The 14,942-nt window shown below is 44.5% G+C and overlaps 1 protein-coding gene across 2 annotated transcripts in view; it reads left to right on the forward strand.

The window, feature by feature from the left end:
* The first annotated feature begins 1,577 nt into the window (after nucleotides 1-1,577).
* Nucleotides 1,578-14,942, forward strand: part of GNG13 (G protein subunit gamma 13) — a 52,091-nt gene continuing 38,726 nt past the window's right edge. The window contains exons 1-2 of one of the 2 annotated variants that reach the window (XM_073636431.1): nucleotides 1,578-1,781; nucleotides 2,311-2,330. The gene's annotated coding sequence lies outside the window, so the exon portion shown is untranslated. Of the gene's footprint in view, nucleotides 1,782-1,889; nucleotides 2,331-14,942 lie in introns of those variants that run through there. The other variant, XM_073636428.1, reaches the window with a different exon arrangement.

Raw genomic sequence — 14,942 nt, forward strand, 5'->3', positions numbered from 1 at the left:
ACTTTTGTACTTTTTCTTTTTTAAACACGTGAAAGCACACCAATGGTGTAAACTAGGCTCACCACTTGACCACTGGAAGATTTACCCCCCCCTTCATGACAGGCCATTTTTTGCCATACAGCACTGCATTATCTTGACAGACAATTGCGCGGTCATACAATGCTGTACGTAAATAAAATTTATATAATTTTTTTCCCACAAATAGAGCTTTCTTTTGGTGGTATTTGATCACCTCTGCGGTTTTTATTTTTTACACTATAAACAAAAAAAGACCAACAATTTTAAAAAAGAACAAACAATATTTTTTACTTTCTGCTTTAAAAGACATCCAATAAAACAATTTCAAAAATCTAATTTTGTCATTAATTTCGGCCGATGTGTATTCTGCTACGTATTTTTGGTAGAAATTTTTTTTTTAAAGTGTATATTGATGGGTTTATGCAAACGTTATAGCGTCTACAAACTATGGGAGGTATTTATTTTTTATACTAGTGATGGCGGGGATCAGCGACTTATAGCGGGACTGCGATAATGCAGCGGACAATCAGACACTAACTGACACTTTGCGGTAACCAGTGACACTTATACTATGACCAGTGCTATTAAATATGTACTGTCACTGTACTAATGATAATTCCTGGGAAGGAGTTAAACATCTAGGGAGCGATCAAAGGGTTAAATGTGTGCTTAGCCAGTGATTGTGTGTACTGTGTATGTCTTGCTTTTACTAGGGGAAGAGATGAATTCTAGCCCCTGCTTTGCAGGAACACAGAATCCATGCCTTCCCCCGTCAGAGCCAGGATCTGCCTTGTTTACATAGGCAGGTTCCTGTTCTGTGTTGTTTACATACGATCGGTGGGTTCTGGAGGACAAGTCCCCGGGATCCGCAGATTAGCTTCTGCTGTGAATTTTCATACCAGAAGTGGCCCGCCGGCACCATGCACACGCCCCCTACAGGCAGAAGTCGGGGATCGCATATAAATAAGTGATCTGGCACACAGCTGCCGCCCTGTAGCAGTGAAACTGCTACGGGGCAGACAGCAAATGGTAAAAACCTGTTCATTTATTTCCTGCATATGCTTTCATACTGCGTTTAAAAACATGTTTGACTGCATCTGCTGTAAATGAGCCCTTAAACGCTGCACTTCACTTTATTTTCTTTCTGTTCTGCACAGCTGCTGCTTCTGTGCATACTGTGCCTGTGGATTGCATTGTCGCTGTTTCACGATGCATTTTCAGGGGTGGAAATACACCCCTGACCATTCCGAGTACTCCCCATTTATCACCACCCCCTGAACTCGCCCTCGTAGCCAATTTTCAATCCATGTAGTCACCCTATGGTCCATGCCAACGGGCCTTATTTTGTACAGTAAACGTTTATGGGGAACTGTGGAGTGGAAATACAACTCTGTTTGCCACCGGTTGAGACAAGCCCTAACCTACTAGTATTTTAAAATGTATTTTTTTTTTTTTTTTTAATTATTCCATTAAACCCGCGCAAACATGTCACGAGCATACAAGCTCCACGCGTTGTCTCTAGTTGGCGCTGAACGCAGGACCCCAGCGCATGCCAATTATATGCAAATGGTCTATTGTGCTTTAGATGTTGTCAAATAGTCATTTAGCTTGTAGGCACCACACATCTAACACCGCAAGACAAAACACCGAAGGCGTCGCGTGTGGCTGAGATCATGCCTCATTGTCGTAAGCAAGTGTCAATTGCTCTATCCAAAAGCACTGGGACGGCGCTCCTCGGGGAGGCAATTAATACAGATATACAGGTATCTATGGTAGCCAAACAGTGCAAGTCATTAGCATCAGGCAGTAATTAAATTGCAAAAATATACTGGGCAACTAATGAATCTTGACTGCATCTGAGGACATCCTTATCTGCCTCTCTCTCTCCCTCTCCCTTTTTTTTCCCCCCCTGTTCTCCAACAAAACCTACTTAATGCACAGAGCATTGTAAGTGCTTATGAGAAGACGAGCGTATACCAGCTGTGTCTCTCTCTCTCTCCATAAAACGCTATCTTTCGGCCAGCTTTTAACCCAACCCCAGAAAAAGGCCATCACTTCTGATAATCCTCCCTCTTTGCTGCAGCAGCTGGGCTGCACAACCATTAAAAGATTACATTGGAGATATTGGGGAGATTTAGCCGGATTCAATCTGTTTAAAGGCCATTTGGAGTTTTGGTCGGGCTCCGGGATACACCTCCTCGATCCTTCTGTCAAGGATTGATTTTTATACATCATTTTTTTTTTTTTTTTTATTACATTGATTTTTTTTTTCTTTTTTCCTGTCTTCTTTAGGATCGGTCACAGCAGTAAAGGTAAGACCTATTTTAGTTCTTTATGCTCGGAATTGTAAAGGCTTGAGCCATGTATATAGTTTGAAGTGGCGGTTTAGAGGTTAATATCTGTTGCAGCTGAAGCGTGTCTAGACGCCGTTATAACACGGTAGATTGGTGCATTCTTTTTTTTTTTTTTTTTTTTTTTTTATGTTTACATACAAGGGGAGCTAAAAGCTGACATATTTTGGTAAATTTTTTGATAAATAAAAAAAATAAAGGCTTAGTCCCCTAAGCTCAGTTATGGGTGGATACTGGTCGGCTCTTTCAGCCACTGGCTTTTTAAATCTCCAAGTGGTAAGATCTCCTCCCTTGAGTTCTTGGCTCTGCCTCTCATTTCCAGGAAGTCTCGCTCCTGCTGCAGCAGGAGGTGCCCCGGCTATCCCCCCGCATCATGCTGCTTTATGTCAGATCCCTATGTAATGGTCATAGTGGATGGGCGGAGCTGGGAACACAGCTGAGCAGGCCTCACATTGGGAGTCCCGGAGGGTTGCTGGGATTCAGCATCTGGCCAGCACCTGGAGAAACTAACAACTGTTATGGGATTTATTCAAGGGGTTGTAAACCTTTGTGTTTTTTTCACCTTAATACATCCTATGCATTAAGGTGAATAAACACCTGGCAGTGACCGGTCCCCCAGCCCCCCCTGTTTTACTTACCTGAGCCCTGGAACTTGACCCGGCGGGGACGCACTGTCCCTCTGCCCCGGGGTTCTCGGCTCTTGATTGGATAGATTGATAGCAGCGCAGCCATTGGCTTCCGCTGCTGTCAATCAAATCCAATGACGCGGGGGCGGGGCCGAGTCATACATTCAGCGGCTATGGATGCCGAATGCTGGACTCAGAAGCGCGCCCGCAAGGTAACCCCCCGGGAGAGCGCTTCTCCTAGGGGGTTATCTGATGTGGGGAGGAGCCACCAGGGGACCCCAGAACACGAGATTCGGGGGCCACTCTGTACAAAATGAGCTGCGCAGTGGAGGTAAGTATGATATGATTGTTATTTGAAAAAAAAAAAAAAAAGAACCCTTACAATCACTTTAACCCTTCAAACCAGGAGGTATATAGACGTTATAAGAAATAAAAAAAAGTGGGCAGAGCTCAGTGCCTCCCTTTAACCAATGGGCAGTTATTATTTTTGGTACTAGGAACTAAAAATCATACCGTCTGGTTGTTGTGGGTTACTGCGCTTTGTGTGTTGTCATCACAATTCTTGGTATTAGTAAGACCCCATACACACTATTAGATTTTCTGCAGATTTTTGTCTTCAGATTTACCAAAAACATATAATATGAGGTTAAACCTTAAAGTGATTGTAAAGCTTTGTTTTGTTTTTTTTTTTTAAATAACAAACATGTCATACTTACCTCCACTGTGCAGCTTGTTTTGCACAGAGTGACCCCGAACATCCTCTTCTGGGGTCTCCCGGTGGCTCTCGCGGCTCCTTCCCACATCAGATAAGCCTCTAGGAGAAGCGCTCTTCCTGAGGGTGTTACCTTGCGGCGCACTCCCGAGTCCAGCATTTGCCTCCATAGACACGAATGCCGGACTCGGCCCTGCCCCTCCGGCGCCCGCGTCATTGGATTTGATTGACAGCAGCGGGAGCCAATGGCTGCGCTGATATCAATCTATCCAATCAAGTGCCGAGAACCCCCGGAGAGATGCACAGTGCATCCCCGCTGTTGGAAATTCCAGGGCTCAGGTAAGTAAAACGGGGGGGCCAGTGACTGACAGAAGTTTTTTCACCTTAGCACATAGGATGCATTAAGGTGAAAAAACATGAAGGTTTACAATCCCTTTAAGAGTTTCAATTTTTAAGCAATCAGGCAGGCCCTTGCATTACATGGTTTTGGTAAATCTGAAGACAAAAATCCGCAGAACATCTAACAGAGTGTATGGGGTCTAATACGTTTATAAGTCTCAGTGGTGTGTTATTGCTCATTAATATTTTGACCAGGACAATGAGTTCGGACCAGTGTCATTATTTAACAGAATGATTATAATGTGTATTAAATAGCACACGTCTCTGATATGTTTGACCCACCCTTTCTCAACTATTTAGGATGGAGGAGCCCTTAAAATAATTTTATTAGCAACAGTTCCCCTAAGAACTGGTTTAGGAAAGTTTACAGCCCATGGTATATTATTATGAACTCTAGGCTGATATAAAAGAATAAGGAATACTTTGACATTCAACAAACATTCTCCACAGGTGAATCTTCTAGATCAATGCATTATACATGACAGTAATTAATTATCCACCAGAGAATGTTTTATGAATAGGCCCTTTGGTGTATTGGACACCTAGGTCTGCTATATACCACAAAATTATTTAAAGTAATAAAAATAACAAATTATGATCAGACAGTAAAAAAAAGTAGTGTTCCCTCACATTGAAGAAGGACCGTCTTACTTTGGTGGTCAGTGGGAAGAATGTTCTTTACATTGGTGCTCATTGGGAAGAATGTTCCTTACATTGGCATTCATTGGGAAGAATGTTCTTTACATTGGCATTCATTGGGAAGAATGTTCCTTACATTGGCATTCATTGGGAAGAATGTTCCTTACATTGGCATTCATTGGGAAGAATGTTCTTTACATTGGCATTCATTGGGAAGAATGTTCTTTACATTGGCATTCATTGGGAAGAATGTTCTTTACATTGGCATTCATTGGGAAGAATGTTCCTTACATTGACATTCATTGGGAAGAATGTTCCTTACATCGGCACTCATTGGGAAGAATGTTCCTTACATTGGTGCTAATTGGAAGAATGTTCCTTACATCGGCACTCATTGAGAAGAATGTTCCTTACATTTGCGCTCATAGGTAACAAAAAAAGTCCCTTACATTGGTGGTCAATTCCTCTTACACTGGCGCTCACTGGGAAGAATGTTCCTTACCTTGGCCTTCATTGGGAAGAATGTTCTTTGCATTGGCATTCATTGGGAAGAATGTTCCTTACATTGGCGTTCATTGGGAAAAAAAAAAAGTCCCTTACATTAGTGGCCAATTCCTCTTACACTGGTGCTCACTGGGAAGAATGCTCCTTACCTTGGCGCTCATTGGGAAGAATGTTCCTTACATTGGCGCTCATTGGGAAGAATGCTCCTTACATTGGCGCTCATTGGGAAGAATGTTCCTTACATTGGCGCTCATTGGGAAGAATGTTCCTTACATTGCCACTCACTGGGAAGAATGCTCCTTACCTTGGCGCTCATTGGGAAGAATGTTCCTTACATTGCCACTCATTGGGAAGAATGCTCCTTACATTGGCGCTCATTGGGAAGAATGCTCCTTACATTGGCGCTCATTGGGAAGAATGTTCCTTACATTGCCACTCACTGGGAAGAATGCTCCTTACCTTGGCGCTCATTGGGAAGAATGTTCCTTACATTGCCACTCACTGGGAAGAATGCTCCTTACATTGGCGCTCATTGGGAAGAATGCTCCTTACATTGGCGCTCATTGGGAAGAATGTTCCTTACATTGCCGCTCATTGGGAAGAATGTTCCTTACATTGCCACTCACTGGGAAGAATGCTCCTTACATTGGCGCTCATTGGGAAGAATGTTCCTTACATTGCCGCTCATTGGGAAGAATGCTCCTTACATTGCCGCTCATTGGGAAGAATGCTCCTTACATTGGCGCTCATTGGGAAGAATGTTCCTTACATTGCCGCTCATTGGGAAGAATGCTCCTTACATTGCCGCTCATTGGGAAGAATGCTCCTTACATTGGCGCTCAGTGGGAAAATAAAGTCCCTTACTTTGGAGGTCATTGGGAAGAATGCTCCTTACATTGGTGGTCATTGGGTAGAACAGCCCTTACAGATAGCTTAAAAGGTCGTTGTTGTCTGTGGGAACTTATCTGAGAGGCAGGAATTGCTCATTACTCAAGGAACTCCTAACAACCTCTGGAGGAACCCTGATTGATAAGGGCGGGTTTAACCACTAGTCTTGTACACACGGTCAGATTATTGGACGAATTTTTCTCAGTTTTTTGTTGGATGCTAGTCTCATATCGAAAGTGAAGAGGGTACTCACCATCAGAAAATTTTCAGATGACAGAATTCAACGTCAGAAGTGACATAAGGTGTTGAATTGTTTTGTATGTGTTCTTTCATTTCCGAGCATGCCTAGTCTTGCTCTTCAGATTTTTTTGTCAGAAAACCATACTGATGAAAAGAAAATCGGACGTTTTGGTCACATCAGACAAAAATTTTCAAGCCTGCAAATCCAGTTTTTGTCTGCCGAAAATTCGTAATCGGCTGTGAAAAGCAGCATACTAACGATCAGAAAATCGGCAGATCGTTCATCGGACGAAATTTATCTTCAAATTTTCTGACCATGTGTACAGGCCTTGTTGGGTAAAGCAGTATTAAACCATAAATGTAATATATTGCAGCTTACCAATTCTTCGATATGATGGCTGCATTCGTGCATGATCTGGCCAGTAAAGATGAGCTCCGGGGTGATCGCACAGCCTACGTGCAGAGCCCGCCAGGAAGTCGGCACTGTGCTGCGCTAATCACAGGCAGTGAGACATTTCCTGATCTTTGCAGCCGCGCATCGGGACAATGTCTCACTGCCTGTGATTAGCACAGCGCGCCGACTTCCTGGCGGGCTCAACACGTGGGATGTGCGAACACGCCAGAGCTCATCCTTACTAGCCAGTAACGCACCTCCTGAATTACAGTGCTCCCACTCTGGATGAAGCAGCACAGGGGGCACCTTTGCACAGCAGCATTGTCAGTCTGGGGGAAGGGGTGTGATAGATCAGTGTTTCCCAACTCCAGTCCTCAAGGTGCCCCAACAGGTCATGTTTTCAGGCTTTCCATTATTTTGCACAGGTGATTTGATCAGTTTCACTGCCTTAGTAATTACCACAGCCGTTTCATCTGAGGGAAATCCTGAAAACATGACCTGTTGGGGACGCCTTGAGGACTGGAGTTGAGAAAACACTGTGTTAGATGGAGTAGCAGATTTAGATATAAATTGGATAACATATAATAGCACTACTGTCAAGTGTTAAATGGTTTATCTCATCTCTTTCAATTATTAATGCTGCTTTTTAAAAACAGTCTTACTGGCCAGATTATCAGATGAAAATAGAAGATAGAAAGCCTAAAAGAAAGAAAATGAATGCGGCTATCGCATTTAAGAATTTGGTAAGCTGCAATAGAATAAATGTTTGATGTTGGATTTATTACCACCTTCATAAACAGACACCTGTAATTCATTAGGTTTTGTAGAGGGGGGGGGGGGGTGATCCTAAAGGGACAATCCATTAAAAAATACTATATGTGGAGTCTGGTTGGAGGAGTCACCTATTGATTATTTGTGTCTCTTGAAGAATCATCTTCCTGCTATACTTCCTGGCTTTGGCTTGACCAACCTGGGATGCCGGGTGTCCCTGCTAACCACTGCGTGGTCCTCCTGTTGCTTCTGCTAAAATAAAGACAAACAATTCAGTAGGGAGAGGGGAAACCCTTCCTAATGGTCACAGCAGGTGTGCATTCTCTAGGCATGCAAGACTAATTGATCGATCCACACTTTACACAAACTGGGATGAGTCATGGAAAACTAACAATGTCTGCTGTTCTCCGTTTAATATGTTGCTAACCAAGAAATGCCATGCAAGCATGGATAACTTCCTACCCCGCCAGAGATAAGACACCATCAGATGGTTTTGAAGCTTGGATCTTGGAAACATGTTAAAGAAGATCCTCCGTGCCGCTAGACTGGTCCCTGCAGCATCTTCTCCCCCACGTTCCAGTGGTCTAGGGTCCTGATGTCATCAAGACCAATGCAGAGGGACAGTCCATCATTGGAGCTTAGGGGAGCACCATCTGTCTGGCGAGTGAGTGATCAGGTAAGTAAAGCAGTATTACTGTCCTCTAGGTCAGTGGTTCTCTGCCCTGTCCTCCAGTATCCCCAACAGGCCATGTTTGCAGGTTTTTCTTTATTTTGCAGAGGTGCTTTAAATCAGTGGCAGTGGCGGCTGGTGCTCAAAATTTTTGTGGGGGCGCAAACAAACTGAAAAATTCTGAAAAAAAACCATCAATTGCAGCCTTACTGTACCATCAATCGCAGCCACTGTGCCCCATAAAATGCAGCCACTGTGCCCATCAATTGCTCCCACTGTGCCCCATCAAACGCAGTCACTGTGCCATATCAAATTCTGCCAGTGTGCCCCCCCCCCGCTGTCTGCACTTACCTGTCTCGGTGGGACAGCTCCTCGATGTCTTCTCTCGTTCTCTCCACCCAGCCTCTGCTATGATTGGACGCCTGGCGTCCATTCACAGCGCCTGTCATTTCAGCCAATCAGGTGACGGGTAACATATCCGAACACCTGATTGGCGGAGAGGCGATTTAGTGTTAGGAAAGCAAATATTCATTCGCTTTTCTAACACAGCTGAGTGACCTGTGAGCGCCCAGCATGGCGCTTACAGGTCACCTTTTTTGACACCTATTAGAGCCTATGGCTCTAATCAGGTGCTTCAGAACCACCCCCGTCGCTGTAATTCAGGCGCCCGGTGGCTGAATAGGGGGTGGCAGTGGCAGCCAATAGATAGATTCATGCAATCTATTGGTGCTAGAGGGGTGGCTGGAGAGAGGGGGCGTCACCCGTGCGCACTTAATGCACGGGCCGCCACTGGTCAATGGCTTGGTATTTTGGACAGCTATTTTATCTAAGAGAAATTCCCAAAACATGGCCTGTTGGGGGTACTTGAGGACAGGGTTGAGAACCACTGCCCTAGACTGCATAAGCAATTACCCCTTGCAGTGCGGGGACAGCCCCACTACCAATTGCTGAATTATCAGTTATAAGTGGACTGGCCCTTTAAAGCTGAACTCCCAGGCAGATATAAAAGATATACAATAATACATCTCTGCAATCAATAACACACTATTAGGTTCAGATTACACTGTGGTGGCTTCAAAGAAAACCCGACTCTGAAGCTGCTCCGCACAGCGCGACTTCAGCGTGGCTTGCAATTGCAAATGACTTTTTTTAATAGAAGTCAATGCAAGCCGCTCCGAAGTCGCCCCAAGTAGTGCAGGAAACTTTTTCTTAGAGCCCTTTCACACTGGGGCGGGCGTCGGCGGTAAAGCGCCGCTATTGTAAGCGTCGCTTTACCGTCGGTTTACCCCCCTGCTAGCGGCCGAGAAATGGTTAAAAACCACCGCAAAGTGCCTCTGCTGAGGCGCTTTGCCGGCGGTATAGCCGCGCCGTCCCATTGATTACAATGGGCAGGCACGGTGAAGGAGCGGTATACACACCGCTCCTTCACCGCTCCGAAGATGCTGCTGGCAGGACTTTTTTTACCGTCCTGCCAGCGCATCGCTCCAGTGTGAAAGCCCCCGGGGCTTTCACACTGGAATGAAAGCAGTGGCACTTTCGGGTCGGTTTGCAGGCGCTATTATTATCGCAATAGCGACTGTAAACCGCCCCAGTGTGAAAGGGCCCTCAGTCGGAACGACTTGAGTCAATTTGATTAGAATGGTTCCATTGCACTGAAAGAGCGTGACTTAGTCTCCTGACAAGTCGCTGCAGTGTGAACCGAGCCATAAAGTGGTTGTAAAGGCTCAAGTCTTTTTTACCTTCACACATTCTATCCATGAAGGTAAAAAAACGTTCTCTGTGCAGCAGCCCCCCCCCAAAAAATACATACCTTTGCCCCAATGTGATCCAGTGTTGTGCACGAGAGCCTCAGCTCTCTGGGGAGTCTCCCTCCTCACTGGCCAGTGAGCCAATGAGGAGAGAGGGGGCGGGGCCGAGCCATGGCTCTGTGTGTGATTGGACATGCAGTGCAGCAGCTCGTGAGCGAGCCTGCTTGGGTGCCCCCTATAGCAGGCTGTTTGCTGTGGTGGCACTTGGCAGGAGGGAGGGGCCAGGAGCGCCGACTGGGGTCCCGAAAAAGAGGAGAATCGTGGCTGCTCTGTACAAAACCCAGAGCAGGTAAGTATAACTTCTTTGTAATTCCTTTTTTTAACTTGCCTTTAATATTACTTTGAACCTAATGTATTTTTTTAAACTCAAGAAGTGCAAGTTCTTGAATTTAATTGGCATCAGCCTCTTTCAGTCCCTGTTCAGCAGAGCTGACACTAGGAGAGAGAGAAGCAGCACATGTATGTTGCAGATAGGAGGAGAGAGCAGAGTGACAGAAAGCTGAGCTCTTTCTCCCTTCACTGCGCACAGACAGATCAGGGGTCCACCAATCAAACACCATTGTGCAATTATCTTGTTTGTTCTGAGCTAAAGATTGGATCCAATAGGTTTCTATGACTTGTTGTTCACCTTACTAAATAAGACGGCCTTTTTAACAACGCTGTCTTCTGTGTCCAGCTCAACAAGGGTGCCGTTCCCAGAAAACCTTGCATTTTTCTTAATGCAAAACATTTTCTGATTGGATAAGATGAAAAGGTGGGGCAGTGATGTCACAATCTCCACCTCATCCAATCAGAGAACCCTTTGTCTTTATTGAGAATGGTGCAAGGTGTTCTGTGAAAGGTGCTAAATTCCAAGCAAGCCTCCCTCTGTGGATACTAAGCAGCAGGACAGCCACTCATCACAGGACCCCGAAGACTGTGGCTATCATTGTAGTAGTGGTGACTACTACAGTGATGCTCTACTTCCACAGAGGTCCCGCAGCTATAGAGTATGGATTATTACATTGGTTCAAGCTAGACCAATGTAACTATGCAATAAATTCCATACCTAGAATTCAGCTTTAATATATATTTTCCTTAAACTACAAGCAATGTAAAGTAGCTGAATGTGACCTGATATTGGAATCCTCTAGTCCCTGTAGAGCAGAGTGTGAGAGGAAGAAGCAATACCAGCACTGACGAGGAGCATCCTGATAGGAGGAGAGGGCAGAGTGACGGGGAGATGAGCTCATCACTGTGAGGTTTCTCCTTTCACTGTCCAGTCACAGGGCGGGCGGATCCAGGACAATCCTGGCTCAGAGGAAGTGGGTTGAATGATGCTGGTCATCAGACTGAGGACATCTAGCAGCTGAAAAAAGTACTGCAGGGTAAAATCTCTGCATTAAAGCTGAGTATTGCAGGCTAGTTTTATTTTATGAGTTTATAGGCTATTCATTTTTAGCTTGTTATTTGTGGATGGAGTCCCTCCTTAAAGTGTTACTAAACCCACAACAGTAAAATAAGTCTGTGAATGCAGTAAAGAATGCTTGTTATACTCACTGTGGAACCTAAGGGGTTAATCCTCCGCATTGTGTAAAAAGGCTGTTTGATCCTGTATGCACAGATCCTCCTCTTCTTCCACTGACTCCAAAACATGTCCGGATAAGACAAAGTTACTGGAGTCAGGCTGCACATGCTCAGTTTGGTGTGTATTGCTCGAGAGTTTTTTTTTTTCTTGGGAGGATGCATGTGATCAGCACAGATCCAATCAGCACTGTCCAGACAAGGACAGCCAGTGCAGTATGAAAACTCCTCCTTTAAGCTTTAACCAGACACTGATAGAAGTCACAAGACTGTTATATACTGCTGATGAGAAAAGGTATTTAGCAGTTTATATTTACTAAAAGAATGGCTTTTCCATGTTCTGTGTACTGTGGGAGACCAGATATAGTGAATGCAGAGTCCTGGGTTTAGTAACACTTTAACCACTTCAGCCCCAGAAGATTTGGCAGCTGAATGACCAGGCCATTTCTTGCGATGCGGAACTGCGTCGCTTTGACTGACAATTGCGCTGTCGTGTGAAGTTGCACCCAAACAAAATTGATGTCCTTTTTTCCCCACAAAGAGAGCTTTCTTTTGGTGGTATTTGATCACCTCTGTGGTTTTTATTTTTTGCGCTGTAAACAAAAAAAGAGCAACAATTTTGAAAAAAACCCACAATATTTTGCATTTTTTGCTATAATAAATATCCCCATTTTTTTTTTTTTTTTTTTTAAAAAAAAGCTAATTTTTTCTCAGTTTAGGCCGATACGTATTCTTCTACATATTTTTGGTAATAAAAATCAAATAAGCGTATATTGATTGGTTTGCACAAAAGTTATAGCGTTTAGAAAATAGGGCATAGATTTATAGCATTTTTATTATAATTTTTTTTTTTTTTTCTAGTAATGGTGTCGATCTGCGATTTTTATCGAGACTGCGACATTATGGTGGACACATCGGACAATTTTGACACATTTTTGGGACCATTGTCATTTATACAGCGATCAGTGCTATAAAAATGCACTGATTACTGTAAAAAAGGTCACTGGCAGTGAAGGGGTTAACACTAGGGGGCGATCAAGGGGTTAACTGTGATCCCTCTCTGTGTTCTAACTGAAGGGGGGATGGGACTTGCTAGGGGAAGAGATAGATCAGTGTCCATACTTTGTATGAACACACGATCAGTCTCTTCTCCCCTCAGAGAACTGGGATCTGTGTGTGTACACACACAGATCCCTGGTCTCGCCGTGTCACGAGCGATCGCAGAAGCCCGGCGCATCGGCTCTGGGGGCGAGCTGCGGGTGCGCGCGCCCCTAGTGGCCAAAAAATGAAAGCGACGTAAGTACAACTGCGGCGGCTGGTCGGCAATTGGTTAAAGAGGAAGTAAACTCCCCTTGTGTGTTTGTACCTATAGGTACTATAAATATCTTCTAAACTTGCCCTGTCTAGAAGATATTTACTATTTACTGTGCCGATTGCGTAATTGGTGCATGTGCTCTGAAGGAACGGCCGCCCGTACTGTGACTGGCGGCCCCTGCGCGTGACGTCATTGCGGCTCGGGCCAATCACAGCGCCGGAGCCCGCGAACCCGGAAGAAACACTGGGGAAGATGTCAGTGGTGTGCAGGTGGCACTGCAGGGCTTAGTTCGATGGTAAGTATTTCATAATGAGCTAGTATGCAATGCATACTAGCTCATTAGGGTTTTTTTTTTTCCTGCCATGAAGGTTCCTTGTTTAGACACATCCTGTTAAAGGGTGACAACATTCTGTCCTTGTCTCCCAGTTGTGCTCCTGCGTTGTCACCCTGTGACATGGGTTTCCAAGTGGCTGTTTCAACGCATATTACACAAGCATGGTCCACTATTGTCACCATCAGGAAACCCACCCTGAGAAATGCCATGCAGCCATCACAGAATGTACACAGGAAGTGGCTGCAAAGAAGCTGCAGGAGGTCAACACTTAGATGCAAAACAGGCATTTGTTTAATATGCAGTGCTTTACCGAACTAAATGTCATCCAGTTAGGGTTTTACGTCTCCTTAATCCCTATAGGGCTCAGACCTCATAAGCAATGCTCAGACGGGTTCCATAACTTTCCCAGTACTGGGGTGTTGGTGATACTGATCACCTTTCATGGTACAGATGAGGGCCGGACAGGCTGAGCTCAATTACTTCCGGACCGCCGCACACCGATATACGTCCTTACTTTTAAGTGGAATATCGTTGTTTATGGCAGCAGCTAGCTGCCATAACCCCGGTATTCTCTTCTTCGTCCGGCGGTCCACGTTCCGATAAGAGTGGTCTCTGCGGCAGATTCGCCGCAAGATCACTTTTAATCAGCGGCGGGAGACGGGCTGGTGCCCTTCGCCTCTTACCGGAGCCGTCAGCAGCGGCGGAGGCGTTCGGATCTTCACCCTTGCTGTGCATAGAGACAAGTGAGGGGAAGATGGCCCCCACCCGTCTCCATAACATTGCAGGGTGGAAGCGACATCAAAACTTCACTTCCACCCATAGCTCTTAAAGGGCCATTTTTTAAAATTTTTTTTATTGCATTTTAGTGTAAATATGAGATCTGAGGTCTTTTTGACCCCAGATCTCATATTTAAGAGGTCCTGTCATGCTTTTTTTCTATTACAAAGGATTCTTACATTACAGCTCGTGTGCAGAAGTGAACGCATACTTGAGTAGCGCCCGCATAGGAAAACGGTGTTCAAACCACACATGTGAGGTATCGGCGTGATCGGCAGAGCGAGAGAAATAATTCATTTTTTTTTTAAAACAATGTAAAAATCTTTTAAAAAAAGGTAAAATAAATAAGGAAAAAAAAAAAAATTTAAACGCGTCCTGTCCCGACGAGCTCGCATGCAGAAGCGAACGCATACATGAAAACGGTGTTCAACCCACACATGTGATTTATCGCCGCGATCGGTAGAGCCCTAGACTTCTGTAAACATGCAACCTGTAGAATTTTTTAAACGTCGCCTATGGAGATTTTTACGGGTAAAAATTTTGTCGCCATTCCATGAGCGGGCACAATTTTGAAGCGTGACATGTTGGGTATCAATTAATTCGGCGTAACATTATCTTTCACAATATAAAAAAAAATTAGGGCTAACTTTACTGTTGCCTTATTTTTTAACTCAAAAAAGTGTATTTTTTCCACAAAAAAAAAAGTGTGCTTGTAAGACCGCTGCGCAAATACGGTGTGACAGAAAGTGTTGCATTGACCGCCATTTTATTCTCTAGGGTGTTAGGAAAAAAATGTATAATGTTTGGGGGTTCTAAGTAATTTTCTATCAAAAAAAAAAAAAATGTTTTTAACTTGTAAACAACAAATCTCAAAAAGAGGCCTGGTCCTTAAGGGGTTAATCAGTCCTTGCAGTCCCCCTGGGTTTGGGTTCT

The sequence above is a fragment of the Aquarana catesbeiana genome, linkage group LG06 (genome assembly GCF_042186555.1).
Source record: "Aquarana catesbeiana isolate 2022-GZ linkage group LG06, ASM4218655v1, whole genome shotgun sequence".
In the NCBI taxonomy this organism is placed as follows: Eukaryota; Metazoa; Chordata; class Amphibia; order Anura; family Ranidae; genus Aquarana; species Aquarana catesbeiana.